Source organism: Ranitomeya variabilis, chromosome 3 (genome assembly GCF_051348905.1).
Source record: "Ranitomeya variabilis isolate aRanVar5 chromosome 3, aRanVar5.hap1, whole genome shotgun sequence".
In the NCBI taxonomy this organism is placed as follows: Eukaryota; Metazoa; Chordata; class Amphibia; order Anura; family Dendrobatidae; genus Ranitomeya; species Ranitomeya variabilis.
The window spans coordinates 375,450,817-375,467,073 of NC_135234.1; the positions used below are offsets into that span (position 1 = coordinate 375,450,817).

A 16,257-nucleotide genomic window follows, 5' to 3' on the forward strand; every position below is an offset into this window, starting at 1 on the left:
ACCCACTGTGGAGATATAGCAAAAGATTGCCGCAGGGAAGACATTTTCCAGAAACTCTGGAAGCTCTGTAGATGACAGTTCTGCGGTGTGCGTGTGTTCAAGCTGTGCACAACGCGTTTTGAATCTGCATAACCACACCCTCCATCCCCATTGTGACAGCACGTGAAGGTTCCGTGCGACAAAGCAAGCTCCATTTCCAGCATCCTATTCCAAAAATCCATTTAATATATGGTCCCCAAATAAGGGACGTATCAGATAAGAACAGACTCTACGCTTGATCTTGAGCCATTTGGCCGAGAAGCGATGATCAGAAATGGTTTGCCACTTGGGCCGCACCAAGGCCTACAACCGAAACCCACTGTGGAGACTTAGCAAAAGATTGCCGCAGGGAAGACATTTTCCAGAAACTCTGGAAGCTCTGTAGATGACAGTTCTGCGGTGTGCGTGTGTTCAAGCTGTGCACAACGCGTTTCGAATCTGCATAACCACACCCTCCATCCCCATTGTGACAGCACGTGAAGGTTCCGTGTGACAAAGCAAGCTCCATTTCCAGCTCCCTATTCCAAAAATCCATGTAATATATGGTCCCCAAATAGGGGACGTATCAGATAAGAACAGACACTACGCTTGATCTTGAGCCATTTGGCCGAGAAGCGATGATCAGAAATGGTTTGCCACTTGGGCCACACCAAGGCCTACAACCGAAACCCACTGTGGAGACATAGCAAAAGATTGCCGCAGGGAAGACATTTTCCAGAAACTCTGGAAGCTCTGTAGATGACAGTTCTGCGGTGTGCGTGTGTTCAAGCTGTGCACAACGCGTTTTGAATCTGCATAACCACACCCTCCATCCCCATTGTGACAGCACGTGAAGGTTCCGTGCGACAAAGCAAGCTCCATTTCCAGCTCCCTATTCCAAAAATCTATTTAATATATGGTCCCCAAATAGGGGACGTATCAGATAAGAACAGACACTACGCTTGATCTTGAGCCATTTGGCCGAGAAGCGATGATCAGAAATGGTTTGCCACTTGGGTTGCACCAAGGCCTACAACCGAAACCCACTGTGGAGACATAGCAAAAGATTGCCGCAGGGAAGACATTTTCCAGAAACTCTGGAAGCTCTGTAGATGACAGTTCTGCGGTGTGCGTGTGTTCAAGCTGTGCACAACGCGTTTTGAATCTGCATAACCACACCCTCCATCCCCATTGTGACAGCACGTGAAGGTTCCGTGCGACAAAGCAAGCTCCATTTCCAGCTCCCTATTCCAAAAATCCATTTAATATATGGTCCCCAAATAGGGGACGTATCAGATAAGAACAGACTCTACGCTTGATCTTGAGCCATTTGGCCGAGAAGCGATGATCAGAAATGGTTTGCCACTTGGGCCGCACCAAGGCCTACAACCGAAACCCACTGTGGAGACATAGCAAAAGATTGCCGCAGGGAAGACATTTTCCAGAAACTTTGGAAGCTCTGTAGATGACAGTTCTGCGGTGTGCGTGTGTTCAAGCTGTATACAACGCGTTTCGAATCTGCATAACCACACCCTCCATCCCCATTGTGACAGCACGTGAAGGTTCCGTGCGACAAAGCAAGCTCCATTGCCAGCTCCCTATTCCAAAAATCCATTTAATATATGGTCCCCAAATAGGGGACGTATCAGATAAGAACAGACTCTACGCTTGATCTTGAGCCATTTGGCCGAGAAGCGATGATCAGAAATGGTTTGCCATTTGGGCCGCACCAAGGCCTACAACCGAAACCCACTGTGGAGATATAGCAAAAGATTGCCGCAGGGAAGACATTTTCCAGAAACTCTGGAAGCTCTGTAGATGACAGTTCTGCGGTGTGCGTGTGTTCAAGCTGTGCACAACGCGTTTTGAATCTGCATAACCACACCCTCCATCCCCATTGTGACAGCACGTGAAGGTTCCGTGCGACAAAGCAAGCTCCATTTCCAGCATCCTATTCCAAAAATCCATTTAATATATGGTCCCCAAATAAGGGACGTATCAGATAAGAACAGACTCTACGCTTGATCTTGAGCCATTTGGCCGAGAAGCGATGATCAGAAATGGTTTGCCACTTGGGCCGCACCAAGGCCTACAACCGAAACCCACTGTGGAGACTTAGCAAAAGATTGCCGCAGGGAAGACATTTTCCAGAAACTCTGGAAGCTCTGTAGATGACAGTTCTGCGGTGTGCGTGTGTTCAAGCTGTGCACAACGCGTTTCGAATCTGCATAACCACACCCTCCATCCCCATTGTGACAGCACGTGAAGGTTCCGTGTGACAAAGCAAGCTCCATTTCCAGCTCCCTATTCCAAAAATCCATGTAATATATGGTCCCCAAATAGGGGACGTATCAGATAAGAACAGACACTACGCTTGATCTTGAGCCATTTGGCCGAGAAGCGATGATCAGAAATGGTTTGCCACTTGGGCCACACCAAGGCCTACAACCGAAACCCACTGTGGAGACATAGCAAAAGATTGCCGCAGGGAAGACATTTTCCAGAAACTCTGGAAGCTCTGTAGATGACAGTTCTGCGGTGTGCGTGTGTTCAAGCTGTGCACAACGCGTTTTGAATCTGCATAACCACACCCTCCATCCCCATTGTGACAGCACGTGAAGGTTCCGTGCGACAAAGCAAGCTCCATTTCCAGCTCCCTATTCCAAAAATCTATTTAATATATGGTCCCCAAATAGGGGACGTATCAGATAAGAACAGACACTACGCTTGATCTTGAGCCATTTGGCCGAGAAGCGATGATCAGAAATGGTTTGCCACTTGGGCCGCACCAAGGCCTACAACCGAAACCCACTGTGGAGACATAGCAAAAGATTGCCGCAGGGAAGACATTTTCCAAAAACTCTGGAAGCTCTGTAGATGACAGTTCTGCGGTGTGCGTGTGTTCAAGCTGTGCACAACGCGTTTTGAATCTGCATAACCACACCCTCCATCCCCATTGTGACAGCACGTGAAGGTTCCGTGTGACAAAGCAAGCTCCATTTCCAGCTCCCTATTCCAAAAATCCATTTAATATATGGTCCCCAAATAGGGGACGTATCAGATAAGAACAGACACTACGCTTGATCTTGAGCCATTTGGCCGAGAAGCGATGATCAGAAATGGTTTGCCACTTGGGCCGCACCAAGGCCTAAAACCGAAACCCACTGTGGAGACATAGCAAAAGATTGCCGCAGGGAAGACATTTTCCAGAAACTCTGGAAGCTCTGTCGATGACAGTTCTGCGGTGTGCGTGTGTTCAAGCTGTGCACAACGCGTTTTGAATCTGCATAACCACACCCTCCATCCCCATTGTGACAGCACGTGAAGGTTCCGTGCGACAAAGCAAGCTCCATTTCCAGCTCCCTATTCCAAAAATCTATTTAATATATGGTCCCCAAATAGGGGACGTATCAGATAAGAACAGACACTACGCTTGATCTTGAGCCATTTGGCCGAGAAGCGATGATCAGAAATGGTTTGCCACTTGGGCCGCACCAAGGCCTACAACCGAAACCCACTGTGGAGACATAGCAAAAGATTGCCGCAGGGAAGACATTTTCCAGAAACTCTGGAAGCTCTGTCGATGACAGTTCTGCAGTGTGCGTGTGTTCAAGCTGTGCACAACGCGTTTTGAATCTGCATAACCACACCCTCCATCCCCATTGTGACAGCACGTGAAGGTTCCGTGTGACAAAGCAAGCTCCATTTCCAGCTCCCTATTCCAAAAATCCATTTAATATATGGTCCCCAAATAGGGGACGTATCAGATAAGAACAGACACTACGCTTGATCTTGAGCCATTTGGCCGAGAAGCGATGATCAGAAATGGTTTGCCACTTGGGCCGCACCAAGGCCTACAACCGAAACCCACTGTGGAGACATAGCAAAAGATTGCCGCAGGGAAGACATTTTCCAGAAACTCTGGAGGTTCTGTAGATGATAGTTCTGCGGTGTGCGTGTGTTCAAGCTGTGCACAACGCGTTTTGAATCTGCATAACCACACCCTCCATCCCCATTGTGACAGCACGTGAAGGTTCCGTGCGACAAAGCAAGCTCCATTTCCAGCTCCCTATTCCAAAAATCTATTTAATATATGGTCCCCAAATAGGGGACATATCAGATAAGAGCAGACACTACGCTTGATCTTGAGCCATTTGGCCAAGAAGCGATGATCAGAAATGGTTTGCCACTTGGGCCGCACCAAGGCCTACAACCGAAACCCACTGTGGAGACATAGCAAAAGATTGCCGCAGGGAAGACATTTTCCAGAAACTCTGGAAGCTCTGTCGATGACAGTTCTGCGGTGTGCGTGTGTTCAAGCTGTGCACAACGCGTTTTGAATCTGCATAACCACACCCTCCATCCCCATTGTGACAGCATGTGAAGGTTCCGTCCGACGAAGCAAGCTCCATTTCCAGCTCCGTTTTCCAAAAATCCATTTAATATATGGTCCCCAAATAGGGGACGTATCAGATAAGAACAGACACTACGCTTGATCTTGAGCCATTTGGCCGAGAAGCGATGATCAGAAATGGTTTGCCACTTAGGCCTCACCAAGGCCTACAACCGTAACCCACTGTGGAGACATAGCAAAAGATTGCCGCAGGGAAGACATTTTCCAGAAACCCTGGAAGCTCTGTAGATGACAGTTCTGCGGTGTGCGTGTGTTCAAGCTGTGCACAACACATTTTGAATCTGCATAACCACACCCTCCATCCCCATTGTGACAGCACGTGAAGGTTCTGTGCGACAAAGCAAGCTCCATTTCCAGCTCCCTATTCCAAAAATCTATTTAATATATGGTCCCCAAATAGGGGACGTATCAGATAAGAACAGACACTACGCTTGATCTTGAGCCATTTGGCCGAGAAACGATGATCAGAAATGGTTTGCCACTTGGGCCGCACCAAGGACTACAACCGAAACCCACTGTGGAGACATAGCAAAAGATTGCCGCAGGGAAGACATTTTCCAGAAACTCTGGAAGCTTTGTCGATGACAGTTCTGCGGTGTGCGTGTGTTCAAGCTGTGCACAACGCGTTTTGAATCTGCATAATCACACCCTCCATCCCCATTGTGACAGCACGTGAAGGTTCCGTGTGACAAAGCAAGCTCCATTTCCAGCTCCCTATTCCAAAAATCCATTTAATATATGGTCCCCAAATAGGGGACGTATCCGAGAAGAACAGACACTACGCTTGATCTTGAGCCATTTGGCCGAGAAGCGATGATCAGAAATTGTTTGCCACTTGGGCCGCACCAAGGCCTACAACTGAAACCCACTGTGGAGACATAGCAAAAGATTGCCGCAGGGAAGACATTTTCCAGAAACTCTGGAAGCTCTGTAGATGACAGTTCTGCGGTGTGCGTGTGTTCAAGCTGTGCACAACGCGTTTTGAATCTGCATAACCACACCCTCCATCCCCATTGTGACAGCACGTGAAGGTTCCGTGCGACAAAGCAAGCTCCATTTCCAGCTCCCTATTCCAAAAATCCATTTAATATATGGTCCCCAAATAGGGGACGTATCAGATAAGAACAGACACTACGCTTGATCTTGAGCCATTTGGCCGAGAAGCGATGATCAGAAATGGTGTGCCACTTGGGCCGCACCAAGGCCTACAACCGAAACCCACTGTGGAGACATAGCAAAAGATTGCCGCAGGGAAGACATTTTCCAGAAACTCTGGAAGTTCTGTAGATGACAGTTCTGCGGTGTGCGTGTGTTCAAGCTGTGCACAACGCGTTTTGAATCTGCATAACCACACCCTCCATCCCCATTGTGACAGCAAGTGAAGGTTCCGTGCGACAAAGCAAGCTCCATTTCCAGTTCCCTATTCCAAAAATCTATTTAATATATGGTCCCCAAATAGGGTACGTATCAGATAAGAACAGACACTACGCTTGATCTTGAGCCATTTGGCCGAGAAGCGATGATCAGAAATGGTTTGCCACTTGGGCCGCACCAAGGCCTACAACCGAAACCCACTGTGGAGACATAGCAAAAGATTGCCGCAGGGAAGACATTTTCCAGAAACTCTGGAAGCTCTGTAGATGACAGTTCTGCGGTGTGCGTGTGTTCAAGCTGTGCACAACGCGTTTTGAATCTGCATAACCACACCCTCCATCCCCATTGTGACAGCACGTGAAGGTTCCGTGCGACAAAGCAAGCTCCATTTCCAGCTCCCTATTCCAAAAATCCATTTAATATATGGTCCCCAAATAGGGGACGTATCAGATAAGAACAGACTCTACGCTTGATCTTGAGCCATTTGGCCGAGAAGCGATGATCAGAAATGGTTTGCCACTTGGGCCGCACCAAGGCCTACAACCGAAACCCACTGTGGAGACATAGCAAAAGATTGCCGCAGGGAAGACATTTTCCAGAAACTTTGGAAGCTCTGTAGATGACAGTTCTGCGGTGTGCGTGTGTTCAAGCTGTATACAACGCGTTTCGAATCTGCATAACCACACCCTCCATCCCCATTGTGACAGCACGTGAAGGTTCCGTGCGACAAAGCAAGCTCCATTGCCAGCTCCCTATTCCAAAAATCCATTTAATATATGGTCCCCAAATAGGGGACGTATCAGATAAGAACAGACTCTACGCTTGATCTTGAGCCATTTGGCCGAGAAGCGATGATCAGAAATGGTTTGCCATTTGGGCCGCACCAAGGCCTACAACCGAAACCCACTGTGGAGATATAGCAAAAGATTGCCGCAGGGAAGACATTTTCCAGAAACTCTGGAAGCTCTGTAGATGACAGTTCTGCGGTGTGCGTGTGTTCAAGCTGTGCACAACGCGTTTTGAATCTGCATAACCACACCCTCCATCCCCATTGTGACAGCACGTGAAGGTTCCGTGCGACAAAGCAAGCTCCATTTCCAGCATCCTATTCCAAAAATCCATTTAATATATGGTCCCCAAATAAGGGACGTATCAGATAAGAACAGACTCTACGCTTGATCTTGAGCCATTTGGCCGAGAAGCGATGATCAGAAATGGTTTGCCACTTGGGCCGCACCAAGGCCTACAACCGAAACCCACTGTGGAGACTTAGCAAAAGATTGCCGCAGGGAAGACATTTTCCAGAAACTCTGGAAGCTCTGTAGATGACAGTTCTGCGGTGTGCGTGTGTTCAAGCTGTGCACAACGCGTTTCGAATCTGCATAACCACACCCTCCATCCCCATTGTGACAGCACGTGAAGGTTCCGTGTGACAAAGCAAGCTCCATTTCCAGCTCCCTATTCCAAAAATCCATGTAATATATGGTCCCCAAATAGGGGACGTATCAGATAAGAACAGACACTACGCTTGATCTTGAGCCATTTGGCCGAGAAGCGATGATCAGAAATGGTTTGCCACTTGGGCCGCACCAAGGCCTACAACCGAAACCCACTGTGGAGACATAGCAAAAGATTGCCGCAGGGAAGACATTTTCCAGAAACTCTGGAAGCTCTGTCGATGACAGTTCTGTGGTGTGCGTGTGTTCAAGCTGTGCACAACGCGTTTTGAATCTGCATAACCACACCCTCCATCCCCATTGTGACAGCACGTGAAGGTTCCGTGCGACGAAGCAAGCTCCACTTCCAGCTCCCTATTCCAAAAATCCATTTAATATATGGTCCCCAAATAGGGGACGTATCAGATAAGAACAGACACTACGCTTGATCTTGAGCCATTTGGCCGAGAAGCGATGATCAGAAATGGTTTGCCACTTGGGCCGCACCAAGGCCTAAAACCGAAACCCACTGTGGAGACATAGCAAAAGATTGCCGCAGGGAAGACATTTTCCAGAAACTCTGGAAGCTCTGTCGATGACAGTTCTGCGGTGTGCGTGTGTTCAAGCTGTGCACAACGCGTTTTGAATCTGCATAACCACACCCTCCATCCCCATTGTGACAGCACGTGAAGGTTCCGTGCGACGAAGCAAGCTCCATTTCCAGCTCCCTATTCCAAAAATCCATTTAATATATGGTCCCCAAATAGGGGACGTATCAGATAAGAACAGACACTACGCTTGATCTTGAGCCATTTGGCCGAGAAGCGATGATCAGAAATGGTTTGCCACTTGGGCCGCACCAAGGCCTACAACCGAAACCCACTGTGGAGACATAGCAAAAGATTGCCGCAGGGAAGACATTTTCCAAAAACTCTGGAAGCTCTGTAGATGACAGTTCTGCGGTGTGCGTGTGTTCAAGCAGTGCACAACGCGTTTTGAATCTGCATAACCACACCCTCCATCCCCATTGTGACAGCACGTGAAGGTTCCGTGTGACAAAGCAAGCTCCATTTCCAGCTCCCTATTCCAAAAATCCATTTAATATATGGTCCCCAAATAGGGGACGTATCAGATAAGAACAGACACTACGCTTGATCTTGAGCCATTTGGCCGAGAAGCGATGATCAGAAATGGTTTGCCACTTGGGCCGCACCAAGGCCTAAAACCGAAACCCACTGTGGAGACATAGCAAAAGATTGCCGCAGGGAAGACATTTTCCAGAAACTCTGGAAGCTCTGTCGATGACAGTTCTGCGGTGTGCGTGTGTTCAAGCTGTGCACAACGCGTTTTGAATCTGCATAACCACACCCTCCATCCCCATTGTGACAGCACGTGAAGGTTCCGTGCGACAAAGCAAGCTCCATTTCCAGCTCCCTATTCCAAAAATCTATTTAATATATGGTCCCCAAATAGGGGACGTATCAGATAAGAACAGACACTACGCTTGATCTTGAGCCATTTGGCCGAGAAGCGATGATCAGAAATGGTTTGCCACTTGGGCCGCACCAAGGCCTACAACCGAAACCCACTGTGGAGACATAGCAAAAGATTGCCGCAGGGAAGACATTTTCCAAAAACTCTGGAAGCTCTGTAGATGACAGTTCTGCGGTGTGCGTGTGTTCAAGCTGTGCACAACGCGTTTTGAATCTGCATAACCACACCCTCCATCCCCATTGTGACAGCACGTGAAGGTTCCATGCGACAAAGCAAGCTCCATTTCCAGCTCCCTATTCCAAAAATCTATTTAATATATGGTCCCCAAATAGGGGACATATCAGATAAGAACAGACACTACGCTTGATCTTGAGCCATTTGGCCGAGAAGCGATGATCAGAAATGGTTTGCCACTTGGGCCGCACCAAGGCCTACAACCGAAACCCACTGTGGAGACATAGCAAAAGATTGCCGCAGGGAAGACATTTTCCAGAAACTCTGGAAGCTCTGTAGATGACAGTTCTGCGGTGTGCGTGTGTTCAAGCTGTGCACAACGCGTTTTGAATCTGCATAACCACACCCTCCATCCCCATTATGACAGCACGTGAAGGTTCCGTGCGACAAAGCAAGCTCCATTTCCAGCTCCCTATTCCAAAAATCCATTTAATATATGGTCCCCAAATAGGGGACGTATCAGATAAGAACAGACACTACGCTTGATCTTGAGCCATTTGGCCGAGAAGCGATGATCAGAAATGGTTTGCCACTTGGGCCGCACCAAGGCCTACAACCGAAACCCACTGTGGAGACAAGCTGTGCACAACGCGTTTTGAATCTGCATAACCACACCCTCCATCCCCATTGTGACAGCACGTGAAGGTTCCATGCGACAAAGCAAGCTCCATTTCCAGCTCCCTATTCCAAAAATCTATTTAATATATGGTCCCCAAATAGGGGACGTATCAGATAAGAACAGACACTACGCTTGATCTTGAGCCATTTGGCCGAGAAGCGATGATCAGAAATGGTTTGCCACTTGGGCCGCACCAAGGCCTACAACCGAAACCCACTGTGGAGACATAGCAAAAGATTGCCGCAGGGAAGACATTTTCCAGAAACTCTGGAAGCTCTGTAGATGACAGTTCTGCGGTGTGCGTGTGTTCAAGCTGTGCACAACGCGTTTTGAATCTGCATAACCACACCCTCCATCCCCATTGTGACAGCACGTGAAGGTTCCGTGCGACAAAGCAAGCTCCATTTCCAGCTCCCTATTCCAAAAATCTATTTAATATATGGTCCCCAAATAGGGGACGTATCAGATAAGAACAGACACTACGCTTGATCTTGAGCCATTTGGCCGAGAAGCGATGATCAGAAATGGTTCGCCATTTGGGCCGCACCAAGGCCTACAACCGAAACCCACTGTGGAGACATAGCAAAAGATTGCCGCAGGGAAGACATTTTCCAGAAACTCTGGAAGCTCTGTAGATGACAGTTCTGCGGTGTGCGTGTGTTCAAGCTGTGCACAACGCGTTTTGAATCTGCATAACCACACCCTCCATCCCCATTGTGACAGCACGTGAAGGTTCCGTGCGACAAAGCAAGCTCCATTTCCAGCATCCTATTCCAAAAATCCATTTAATATATGGTCCCCAAATAGGGGACGTATCAGATAAGAACAGACTCTACGCTTGATCTTGAGCCATTTGGCCGAGAAGCGATGATCAGAAATGATTTGCCACTTGGGCCGCACCAAGGCCTACAACCGAAACCCACTGTGGAGACTTAGCAAAAGATTGCCGCAGGGAAGACATTTTCCAGAAACTCTGAAAGCTCTGTAGATGACAGTTCTGCGGTGTGCGTGTGTTCAAGCTGTGCACAACGCGTTTCGAATCTGCATAACCACACCCTCCATCCCCATTGTGACAGCACGTGAAGGTTCCGTGTGACAAAGCAAGCTCCATTTCCAGCTCCCTATTCCAAAAATCCATTTAATATATGGTCCCCAAATAGGGGACGTATCAGATAAGAACAGACACTACGCTTGATCTTGAGCCATTTGGCCGAGAAGCGATGATCAGAAATGGTTTGCCACTTGGGCCGCACCAAGGCCTACAACCGAAACCCACTGTGGAGACATAGCAAAAGATTGCCGCAGGGAAGACATTTTCCAGAAACTCTGGAAGCTCTGTAGATGACAGTTCTGCGGTGTGCGTGTGTTCAAGCTGTGCACAACGCGTTTTGAATCTGCATAACCACACCCTCCATCCCCATTGTGACAGCACGTGAAGGTTCCGTGCGACGAAGCAAGCTCCATTTCCAGCTCCCTATTCCAAAAATCCATTTAATATATGGTCCCCAAATAGGGGACGTATCAGATAAGAACAGACACTACGCTTGATCTTGAGCCATTTGGCCGAGAAGCGATGATCAGAAATGGTTTGCCACTTGGGCCACACCAAGGCCTACAACCGAAACCCACTGTGGAGACATAGCAAAAGATTGCCGCAGGGAAGACATTTTCCAGAAACTCTGGAAGCTCTGTAGATGACAGTTCTGCGGTGTGCGTGTGTTCAAGCTGTGCACAACGCGTTTTGAATCTGCATAACCACACCCTCCATCCCCATTGTGACAGCACGTGAAGGTTCCGTGCGACAAAGCAAGCTCCATTTCCAGCTCCCTATTCCAAAAATCTATTTAATATATGGTCCCCAAATAGGGGACGTATCAGATAAGAACAGACACTACACTTGATCTTGAGCCATTTGGCCGAGAAGCGATGATCAGAAATGGTTTGCCACTTGGGCCGCACCAAGGCCTACAACCGAAACCCACTGTGGAGACATAGCAAAAGATTGCCGCAGGGAAGACATTTTCCAAAAACTCTGGAAGCTCTGTAGATGACAGTTCTGCGGTGTGCGTGTGTTCAAGCAGTGCACAACGCGTTTTGAATCTGCATAACCACACCCTCCATCCCCATTGTGACAGCACGTGAAGGTTCCGTGCGACAAAGCAAGCTCCATTTCCAGCATCCTATTCCAAAAATCCATTTAATATATGGTCCCCAAATAGGGGACGTATCAGATAAGAACAGACTCTACGCTTGATCTTGAGCCATTTGGCCGAGAAGCGATGATCAGAAATGATTTGCCACTTGGGCCGCACCAAGGCCTACAACCGAAACCCACTGTGGAGACTTAGCAAAAGATTGCCGCAGGGAAGACATTTTCCAGAAACTCTGGAAGCTCTGTAGATGACAGTTCTGCGGTGTGCGTGTGTTCAAGCTGTGCACAACGCGTTTCGAATCTGCATAACCACACCCTCCATCCCCATTGTGACAGCACGTGAAGGTTCCGTGTGACAAAGCAAGCTCCATTTCCAGCTCCCTATTCCAAAAATCCATTTAATATATGGTCCCCAAATAGGGGACGTATCAGATAAGAACAGACACTACGCTTGATCTTGAGCCATTTGGCCGAGAAGCGATGATCAGAAATGGTTTGCCACTTGGGCCGCACCAAGGCCTACAACCGAAACCCACTGTGGAGACATAGCAAAAGATTGCCGCAGGGAAGACATTTTCCAGAAACTCTGGAAGCTCTGTAGATGACAGTTCTGCGGTGTGCGTGTGTTCAAGCTGTGCACAACGCGTTTTGAATCTGCATAACCACACCCTCCATCCCCATTGTGACAGCACGTGAAGGTTCCGTGCGACGAAGCAAGCTCCATTTCCAGCTCCCTATTCCAAAAATCCATTTAATATATGGTCCCCAAATAGGGGATGTATCAGATAAGAACAGACACTACGCTTGATCTTGAGCCATTTGGCCGAGAAGCGATGATCAGAAATGGTTTGCCACTTGGGCCACACCAAGGCCTACAACCGAAACCCACTGTGGAGACATAGCAAAAGATTGCCGCAGGGAAGACATTTTCCAAAAACTCTGGAAGCTCTGTAGATGACAGTTCTGCGGTGTGCGTGTGTTCAAGCAGTGCACAACGCGTTTTGAATCTGCATAACCACACCCTCCATCCCCATTGTGACAGCACGTGAAGGTTCCGTGTGACAAAGCAAGCTCCATTTCCAGCTCCCTATTCCAAAAATCTATTTAATATATGGTCCCCAAATAGGGGACGTATCAGATAAGAACAGACACTACGCTTGATCTTGAGCCATTTGGCCGAGAAGCGATGATCAGAAATGGTTTGCCACTTGGGCCGCACCAAGGCCTACAACCGAAACCCACTGTGGAGACATAGCAAAAGATTGCCGCAGGGAAGACATTTTCCAAAAACTCTGGAAGCTCTGTAGATGACAGTTCTGCGGTGTGCGTGTGTTCAAGCTGTGCACAACACGTTTTGAATCTGCATAACCACACCCTCCATCCCCATTGTGACAGCACGTGAAGGTTCCGTGTGACAAAGCAAGCTCCATTTCCAGCTCCCTATTCCAAAAATCCATTTAATATATGGTCCCCAAATAGGGGACGTATCAGATAAGAACAGACACTACGCTTGATCTTGAGCCATTTGGCCGAGAAGCGATGATCAGAAATGGTTTGCCACTTGGGCCGCACCAAGGCCTAAAACCGAAACCCACTGTGGAGACATAGCAAAAGATTGCCGCAGGGAAGACATTTTCCAGAAACTCTGGAAGCTCTGTCGATGACAGTTCTGCGGTGTGCGTGTGTTCAAGCTGTGCACAACGCGTTTTGAATCTGCATAACCACACCCTCCATCCCCATTGTGACAGCACGTGAAGGTTCCGTGCGACAAAGCAAGCTCCATTTCCAGCTCCCTATTCCAAAAATCTATTTAATATATGGTCCCCAAATAGGGGACGTATCAGATAAGAACAGACACTACGCTTGATCTTGAGCCATTTGGCCGAGAAGCGATGATCAGAAATGGTTTGCCACTTGGGCCGCACCAAGGCCTACAACCGAAACCCACTGTGGAGACATAGCAAAAGATTGCCGCAGGGAAGACATTTTCCAGAAACTCTGGAAGCTCTGTCGATGACAGTTCTGCAGTGTGCGTGTGTTCAAGCTGTGCACAACGCGTTTTGAATCTGCATAACCACACCCTCCATCCCCATTGTGACAGCACGTGAAGGTTCCGTGTGACAAAGCAAGCTCCATTTCCAGCTCCCTATTCCAAAAATCCATTTAATATATGGTCCCCAAATAGGGGACGTATCAGATAAGAACAGACACTACGCTTGATCTTGAGCCATTTGGCCGAGAAGCGATGATCAGAAATGGTTTGCCACTTGGGCCGCACCAAGGCCTACAACCGAAACCCACTGTGGAGACATAGCAAAAGATTGCCGCAGGGAAGACATTTTCCAGAAACTCTGGAAGTTCTGTAGATGATAGTTCTGCGGTGTGCGTGTGTTCAAGCTGTGCACAACGCGTTTTGAATCTGCATAACCACACCCTCCATCCCCATTGTGACAGCACGTGAAGGTTCCGTGTGACAAAGCAAGCTCCATTTCCAGCTCCCTATTCCAAAAATCCATTTAATATATGGTCCCCAAATAGGGGACGTATCAGATAAGAACAGACACTACGCTTGATCTTGAGCCATTTGGCCGAGAAGCGATGATCAGAAATGGTTTGCCACTTGGGCCGCACCAAGGCCTACAACCGAAACCCACTGTGGAGACATAGCAAAAGATTGCCGCAGGGAAGACATTTTCCAGAAACTCTGGAAGTTCTGTAGATGATAGTTCTGCGGTGTGCGTGTGTTCAAGCTGTGCACAACGCGTTTTGAATCTGCATAACCACACCCTCCATCCCCATTGTGACAGCACGTGAAGGTTCCGTGCGACAAAGCAAGCTCCATTTCCAGCACCCTATTCCAAAAATCTATTTAATATATGGTCCCCAAATAGGGGACATATCAGATAAGAGCAGACACTACGCTTGATCTTGAGCCATTTGGCCAAGAAGCGATGATCAGAAATGGTTTGCCACTTGGGCCGCACCAAGGCCTACAACCGAAACCCACTGTGGAGACATAGCAAAAGATTGCCGCAGGGAAGACATTTTCCAGAAACTCTGGAAGCTCTGTAGATGACAGTTCTGCGGTGTGCGTGTGTTCAAGCTGTGCACAACGCGTTTTGAATCTGCATAACCACACCCTCCATCCCCATTGTGACAGCATGTGAAGGTTCCGTCCGACGAAGCAAGCTCCATTTCCAGCTCCGTTTTCCAAAAATCCATTTAATATATGGTCCCCAAATAGGGGACGTATCAGATAAGAACAGACACTACGCTTGATCTTGAGCCATTTGGCCGAGAAGCGATGATCAGAAATGGTTTGCCACTTGGGCCGCACCAAGGCCTAAAACCGAAACCCACTGTGGAGACATAGCAAAAGATTGCCGCAGGGAAGACATTTTCCAGAAACTCTGGAAGCTCTGTCGATGACAGTTCTGCGGTGTGCGTGTGTTCAAGCTGTGCACAACGCGTTTTGAATCTGCATAACCACACCCTCCATCCCCATTGTGACAGCACGTGAAGGTTCCGTGCGACAAAGCAAGCTCCATTTCCAGCTCCCTATTCCAAAAATCTATTTAATATATGGTCCCCAAATAGGGGACGTATCAGATAAGAACAGACACTACGCTTGATCTTGAGCCATTTGGCCGAGAAGCGATGATCAGAAATGGTTTGCCACTTGGGCCGCACCAAGGCCTACAACCGAAACCCACTGTGGAGACATAGCAAAAGATTGCCGCAGGGAAGACATTTTCCAAAAACTCTGGAAGCTCTGTAGATGACAGTTCTGCGGTGTGCGTGTGTTCAAGCTGTGCACAACGCGTTTTGAATCTGCATAACCACACCCTCCATCCCCATTGTGACAGCACGTGAAGGTTCCGTGTGACAAAGCAAGCTCCATTTCCAGCTCCCTATTCCAAAAATCCATTTAATATATGGTCCCCAAATAGGGGACGTATCAGATAAGAACAGACACTACGCTTGATCTTGAGCCATTTGGCCGAGAAGCGATGATCAGAAATGGTTTGCCACTTGGGCCGCACCAAGGCCTAAAACCGAAACCCACTGTGGAGACATAGCAAAAGATTGCCGCAGGGAAGACATTTTCCAGAAACTCTGGAAGCTCTGTCGATGACAGTTCTGCGGTGTGCGTGTGTTCAAGCTGTGCACAACGCGTTTTGAATCTGCATAACCACACCCTCCATCCCCACTGTGACAGCACGTGAAGGTTCCGTGCGACAAAGCAAGCTCCATTTCCAGCTCCCTATTCCAAAAATCTATTTAATATATGGTCCCCAAATAGGGGACGTATCAGATAAGAACAGACACTACGCTTGATCTTGAGCCATTTGGCCGAGAAGCGATGATCAGAAATGGTTTGCCACTTGGGCCGCACCAAGGCCTACAACCGAAACCCACTGTGGAGACATAGCAAAAGATTGCCGCAGGGAAGACATTTTCCAGAAACTCTGGAAGCTCTGTCGATGACAGTTCTGCAGTGTGCGTGTGTTCAAGC

General features: G+C 48.3%; 46 pseudogenes; all 46 read right to left on the reverse strand.

The window, feature by feature from the left end:
* Positions 1–129: 129 nt before the first annotated feature.
* LOC143762711 (U2 spliceosomal RNA) lies at positions 130–305 on the reverse strand (annotated as a pseudogene).
* A 177-nt stretch (positions 306–482) lies between these two features.
* LOC143761396 (U2 spliceosomal RNA) lies at positions 483–658 on the reverse strand (annotated as a pseudogene).
* Positions 659–835: 177 nt separating this feature from the next.
* On the reverse strand, positions 836–1,011 carry LOC143759601 (U2 spliceosomal RNA; annotated as a pseudogene).
* Positions 1,012–1,188: 177 nt separating this feature from the next.
* Positions 1,189–1,364, reverse strand: LOC143761551 (U2 spliceosomal RNA; annotated as a pseudogene).
* Positions 1,365–1,541: 177 nt separating this feature from the next.
* On the reverse strand, positions 1,542–1,717 carry LOC143762058 (U2 spliceosomal RNA; annotated as a pseudogene).
* Positions 1,718–1,894: 177 nt separating this feature from the next.
* On the reverse strand, positions 1,895–2,070 carry LOC143762713 (U2 spliceosomal RNA; annotated as a pseudogene).
* Positions 2,071–2,247: 177 nt separating this feature from the next.
* Positions 2,248–2,423, reverse strand: LOC143761397 (U2 spliceosomal RNA; annotated as a pseudogene).
* Positions 2,424–2,600: 177 nt separating this feature from the next.
* LOC143759602 (U2 spliceosomal RNA) lies at positions 2,601–2,776 on the reverse strand (annotated as a pseudogene).
* A 177-nt stretch (positions 2,777–2,953) lies between these two features.
* On the reverse strand, positions 2,954–3,129 carry LOC143760808 (U2 spliceosomal RNA; annotated as a pseudogene).
* Positions 3,130–3,306: 177 nt separating this feature from the next.
* LOC143759604 (U2 spliceosomal RNA) lies at positions 3,307–3,482 on the reverse strand (annotated as a pseudogene).
* A 177-nt stretch (positions 3,483–3,659) lies between these two features.
* LOC143760809 (U2 spliceosomal RNA) lies at positions 3,660–3,835 on the reverse strand (annotated as a pseudogene).
* A 177-nt stretch (positions 3,836–4,012) lies between these two features.
* Positions 4,013–4,188, reverse strand: LOC143761942 (U2 spliceosomal RNA; annotated as a pseudogene).
* A 175-nt stretch (positions 4,189–4,363) lies between these two features.
* Positions 4,364–4,541, reverse strand: LOC143759459 (U2 spliceosomal RNA; annotated as a pseudogene).
* Positions 4,542–4,718: 177 nt separating this feature from the next.
* Positions 4,719–4,894, reverse strand: LOC143760541 (U2 spliceosomal RNA; annotated as a pseudogene).
* A 174-nt stretch (positions 4,895–5,068) lies between these two features.
* Positions 5,069–5,247, reverse strand: LOC143762612 (U2 spliceosomal RNA; annotated as a pseudogene).
* Positions 5,248–5,424: 177 nt separating this feature from the next.
* Positions 5,425–5,600, reverse strand: LOC143759933 (U2 spliceosomal RNA; annotated as a pseudogene).
* Positions 5,601–5,776: 176 nt separating this feature from the next.
* On the reverse strand, positions 5,777–5,953 carry LOC143762210 (U2 spliceosomal RNA; annotated as a pseudogene).
* Positions 5,954–6,130: 177 nt separating this feature from the next.
* LOC143761552 (U2 spliceosomal RNA) lies at positions 6,131–6,306 on the reverse strand (annotated as a pseudogene).
* A 177-nt stretch (positions 6,307–6,483) lies between these two features.
* On the reverse strand, positions 6,484–6,659 carry LOC143762059 (U2 spliceosomal RNA; annotated as a pseudogene).
* Positions 6,660–6,836: 177 nt separating this feature from the next.
* Positions 6,837–7,012, reverse strand: LOC143762714 (U2 spliceosomal RNA; annotated as a pseudogene).
* A 177-nt stretch (positions 7,013–7,189) lies between these two features.
* Positions 7,190–7,365, reverse strand: LOC143761398 (U2 spliceosomal RNA; annotated as a pseudogene).
* Positions 7,366–7,542: 177 nt separating this feature from the next.
* Positions 7,543–7,718, reverse strand: LOC143818947 (U2 spliceosomal RNA; annotated as a pseudogene).
* A 177-nt stretch (positions 7,719–7,895) lies between these two features.
* On the reverse strand, positions 7,896–8,071 carry LOC143763171 (U2 spliceosomal RNA; annotated as a pseudogene).
* A 177-nt stretch (positions 8,072–8,248) lies between these two features.
* LOC143760810 (U2 spliceosomal RNA) lies at positions 8,249–8,424 on the reverse strand (annotated as a pseudogene).
* Positions 8,425–8,601: 177 nt separating this feature from the next.
* LOC143759605 (U2 spliceosomal RNA) lies at positions 8,602–8,777 on the reverse strand (annotated as a pseudogene).
* Positions 8,778–8,954: 177 nt separating this feature from the next.
* Positions 8,955–9,130, reverse strand: LOC143760756 (U2 spliceosomal RNA; annotated as a pseudogene).
* Positions 9,131–9,307: 177 nt separating this feature from the next.
* LOC143760497 (U2 spliceosomal RNA) lies at positions 9,308–9,483 on the reverse strand (annotated as a pseudogene).
* A 93-nt stretch (positions 9,484–9,576) lies between these two features.
* On the reverse strand, positions 9,577–9,752 carry LOC143761257 (U2 spliceosomal RNA; annotated as a pseudogene).
* Positions 9,753–9,929: 177 nt separating this feature from the next.
* Positions 9,930–10,105, reverse strand: LOC143759606 (U2 spliceosomal RNA; annotated as a pseudogene).
* A 177-nt stretch (positions 10,106–10,282) lies between these two features.
* Positions 10,283–10,458, reverse strand: LOC143761772 (U2 spliceosomal RNA; annotated as a pseudogene).
* Positions 10,459–10,635: 177 nt separating this feature from the next.
* LOC143760811 (U2 spliceosomal RNA) lies at positions 10,636–10,811 on the reverse strand (annotated as a pseudogene).
* Positions 10,812–10,988: 177 nt separating this feature from the next.
* On the reverse strand, positions 10,989–11,164 carry LOC143763182 (U2 spliceosomal RNA; annotated as a pseudogene).
* Positions 11,165–11,341: 177 nt separating this feature from the next.
* LOC143760489 (U2 spliceosomal RNA) lies at positions 11,342–11,517 on the reverse strand (annotated as a pseudogene).
* A 177-nt stretch (positions 11,518–11,694) lies between these two features.
* LOC143761773 (U2 spliceosomal RNA) lies at positions 11,695–11,870 on the reverse strand (annotated as a pseudogene).
* Positions 11,871–12,047: 177 nt separating this feature from the next.
* Positions 12,048–12,223, reverse strand: LOC143760812 (U2 spliceosomal RNA; annotated as a pseudogene).
* Positions 12,224–12,400: 177 nt separating this feature from the next.
* Positions 12,401–12,576, reverse strand: LOC143760697 (U2 spliceosomal RNA; annotated as a pseudogene).
* A 177-nt stretch (positions 12,577–12,753) lies between these two features.
* On the reverse strand, positions 12,754–12,929 carry LOC143760646 (U2 spliceosomal RNA; annotated as a pseudogene).
* A 177-nt stretch (positions 12,930–13,106) lies between these two features.
* Positions 13,107–13,282, reverse strand: LOC143760813 (U2 spliceosomal RNA; annotated as a pseudogene).
* Positions 13,283–13,459: 177 nt separating this feature from the next.
* Positions 13,460–13,635, reverse strand: LOC143759607 (U2 spliceosomal RNA; annotated as a pseudogene).
* Positions 13,636–13,812: 177 nt separating this feature from the next.
* LOC143760814 (U2 spliceosomal RNA) lies at positions 13,813–13,988 on the reverse strand (annotated as a pseudogene).
* A 177-nt stretch (positions 13,989–14,165) lies between these two features.
* On the reverse strand, positions 14,166–14,341 carry LOC143760815 (U2 spliceosomal RNA; annotated as a pseudogene).
* Positions 14,342–14,518: 177 nt separating this feature from the next.
* On the reverse strand, positions 14,519–14,694 carry LOC143760461 (U2 spliceosomal RNA; annotated as a pseudogene).
* Positions 14,695–14,869: 175 nt separating this feature from the next.
* Positions 14,870–15,047, reverse strand: LOC143759460 (U2 spliceosomal RNA; annotated as a pseudogene).
* Positions 15,048–15,224: 177 nt separating this feature from the next.
* On the reverse strand, positions 15,225–15,400 carry LOC143759608 (U2 spliceosomal RNA; annotated as a pseudogene).
* Positions 15,401–15,577: 177 nt separating this feature from the next.
* LOC143760818 (U2 spliceosomal RNA) lies at positions 15,578–15,753 on the reverse strand (annotated as a pseudogene).
* Positions 15,754–15,930: 177 nt separating this feature from the next.
* Positions 15,931–16,106, reverse strand: LOC143759359 (U2 spliceosomal RNA; annotated as a pseudogene).
* Positions 16,107–16,257: the final 151 nt, after the last annotated feature.